A 3,773-nucleotide genomic window follows, 5' to 3' on the forward strand; every position below is an offset into this window, starting at 1 on the left:
GCTTGAGTAGACCCGAAGGAAATCGGGTTATAATACCGAAATAAGTACAACAATAAAAATTATGCTATTTTAATCTCGAGTAACGCCGGGTATCTCCACTTGTCTACTATACATTTGTGAAAAGAGTGGACGTTGTCTCACAAGCAGTTGTGCAGGCAAAAGTGTTAGTAAATGTGGTCAGATTAGCCTGAAAATTTGCACAACTATACTAAAACTCTTGGGGAGTTTGCATGGCAACTTTGAGTTTCCTGAATGGAACGACGTGGCCTCTAGGGCAAAATTCTTCATATTTAAAATGTGGTTCGAGTAGACCCGAAAGAAATCTTGATTATAATACCAAAACAAATACAACAATAAAAATAGGCTATTCTTACCCGTGCAACGCCGGGTATTTCTGGTTGTCTAATGTATTGGGTTGTCCGGAAAGTTCGTGCCGATTTATAGCAGCTTACCTTTCGACTTATTTGCCATGAAACCACCTCAATTCTGGGAAGAGGATATTTTCAAGTTAAAGGAAAGATGGAGACGCATTGTGCAACAAAATGCTTCATATTTGGTTGATTAAAAATGTAATGGCAAGTATTTATTGACCTTTTTCTTTCCTTTAAAAATCAGCACGAACTTTCCGGACAACCCAATATATTTGTGAAAAAGGTGGACGTCGTCTCACAAGCAGTTGCGCAGTCAAAAGTGTTGGTAAATGTGGTCGGATTAACCTAAACTTTTGCACACCTATTTTTAAAGTGCTGGGGACTTTGCATGGCACTTTGAGCTTACTCAATTCAAAGGCGTGGCCTCTAGGGCAAAATTTCTCATCCTTACAATGTGGCTACAATAGACCCGAATGAAATCGGCTTATAATTTTCTCTATATTTGTGAAACGGTCGGACGTTATCTCATAAGCAGTTGTGCAGGCAAATGTGTTAGTAAATATGGTCGAATTGACCTGACAATTTGCACACCTATGCTAAAACTGCTGGGCAGTTTGCATAGCAACTTTGAGTTTGCTCATTTGAAATGCGTGGCGTCTAGGGAAGATTTTCCCATCTTTCAAATGTGGATCGAGTAGACCCGAAAGAAATCGTGTTATAGAAACGTAATAAGTACAACAATAAAAATTAAGCCATTTTGATCCCGTACAACACCGGGTATCTCTGCTTGTCTACTATATATTTGAGAAAAGGGCGGACGTTGTCTCACAAGCTTTTGTGTAGGCGAAAGTGTTAGTAAATGTGGTTGGATTAACCTGAAAGCTTACACACCTATGTTAAAAGTGCTGGGGAGTTTGCATGGCACTTTGAGTTTGCTCAATTCAAAGGCGTGGCCATCAGGGCAAAAACATTTTCTCTTCGATTGATTTAGGGGTGTGGAGGTCGTGTTTGTTTGCGTGATTTAACTAAAAACGCGTGACTGCATGATCCTCAGGCTGTTTTGTATCAAATGCATGCAAAAAGTTTTGGAAATTTTCGCAAACAGGACAAAATTTATTCAAAGAACTTTTACTGGTCACTTTTTTTTTTTGTTGCAGCTGCTTAAATCTTATTGGGTGTTTGCTTCTGCCATTTTGCATTTTTCCAAATAATAATGGTACATGCATGTAGAGTGTGAATAGATATATTTTTCACATTTTAAATCCAGAGGAATTTTAATCCCGGGCAAGGCCGAGTATCTCTGTAAGTCTACTATATATTTGTGAAACAGGCAGACGTCGTCACACAAACAATTGTGCGGGCAAAAGGTTTAGTAAATGTGGTCGAATTGAGCTGAAAATTTGCACACTTATGTTAAAAGTGCGAGCGAGTTTGTATGGCAACTTTGAGTTAGCTCAATTGAAAGGCGTGGCCTCTAGGCAAAATTCCTCCTCTTTAAAATGTGGCCTGATTTGACCCGAATGAAATCGGGTTATAATACCAATACAAGTAAAACAATAAAAAATTATACCATTTTAATACCGTGCAAGGCCGGGTATCTCTGCAAGTCTAATATATATTTGTGAAAATGGCGGACGTTGTCACACAAGCAGTTGTGCAAGCAAAAGTGTTTGTAAATTTGGTCTCAGAAGCAGTTGCACAGTCAAAAGTATTAGAAAATGTAGTCGGATTGACCTGAAGATTTGCACATCTATGTTAAAAGTGCTGGTGTCCTTGCATGATAAATTTGAGTTTGCACTATTGAAAGGCGTGGCCTCTGGGACAAAATTCTTCAGCTATATAATGTGCCCGTGTTGACCCGAATGAAATCGGGTTATAATCGACTATATATTTGTGAAAAGGGCGGACGTTGTGTCACAGGCACTTGTGCAGGCAAATGTTTTAATAACTTTATTCGGATGAATCTGAAAATATTCACACCTATGTTAAAAGTGCTGGAGAGATTTCATGGCAACTCTGAGTTTGCTCAATTGTAAGGCGTGGCCTCTAGCTAAAAGTTCCTAGCTCCAAAATCTGGCCCGAGTAGACTCGAATAAAATTGGGTTATAATCAAATATATATTTGTGAAAAGGGCGGGTGTGCTGGAGAGTTTGCATGGCGTTGAAAGGTGTGGCCGCTAGAGCTAAATTCGTCATCTTTAAAATATGACCCGAGTAGACCCAAATGAAATCGGGTTATATTCTACTATATATTTGTGAAGAGGGCGGACGTTATCTCACAAGCAGTTGTGCAGGCAAAAGTGTTAGTAAATGTGTTCGGAATGACCTGGAAATTTGCACAAAATGTGCTGGGGAATTTAATGGCAACTTTGAGTTTGCTCAATTGAAAGGCGAGGCCTCTATGGCAATCTACTGTATATTTGTGAAAGGCGGACGTTGTCTCACAAGCAGTTTCGCAGGCAAAAGTGTTAGTAAATATGGTCAGACTGATCTGAAAATTTGCACTCATATGTTAAAAGTGCTGGGGTGCTTGCATGGCAAATTTCAGTTGTTCAATTGAAGACGTGGCCGGTAGGGCAAAATCCTTCATCTTTAAAATGTGACCCGAGTAGACCCGAATGAAATGAAAAGAGCGGACGTTATCTCAAAACTAGTGGTGAAGGCAATGTGGCCGGAGTTAACCGTAATGAAATCGGGTTATAATACAAGTACAACAATAATCTATTTTATATTTGTGAAAAGGGCGGACCTTGTCGCAGAAGCACTTGTGCAGGCGAAACTGTTAGTAAATTTGGTCTGATTGACTTGAAAATTTGCACATCTATGATAAATGTGCTGGGAGTTTGCATGGCAGCTTCGAGTTTGCTCAATTGAGAGGCGTGGCCTCTAGGCTAAAATTCGTCATCTTTAAAATGTGGCTCGAGTAGATCCGAATGAAATCCGATTATAACACATAAACACATATAAAAATAAAAATTATGCCATTTGAATCCTCTGCAACACCGGGTATCTCTGATTGTCTACTATATATTTGTAAAAAGGACGGACGTTTTCTCATAAGCAGTTGTGCAGGCAAATGTGTTAGTAAATATGGTCGAATTGACCTGACAATTTGCATACCTATGCTAAAACTGCTGGGCAGTTTGCATAGCAACTTTGAGTTTACTCATTTGAAATGCGTGGCGTCTAGGGAAGATTTTCCCATCTTTCAAATGTGGATCGAGTAGACCCGAAATAAATCGTGTTATAGAACCGTAATAAGTACAACAATAAAAATTAAGCCATTTTGATCCCGTACAACACCGGGTATCTCTGCTTGTCTACTATATATTTGAGAAAAGGGCGGACGTTGTCTCACAAGCTTTTGTGTAGGCGAAAGTGTTAGTAAATGTGGTTGGATTAA

Source organism: Octopus bimaculoides, chromosome 16 (genome assembly GCF_001194135.2).
Source record: "Octopus bimaculoides isolate UCB-OBI-ISO-001 chromosome 16, ASM119413v2, whole genome shotgun sequence".
NCBI lineage: Eukaryota > Metazoa > Mollusca > Cephalopoda > Octopoda > Octopodidae > Octopus > Octopus bimaculoides.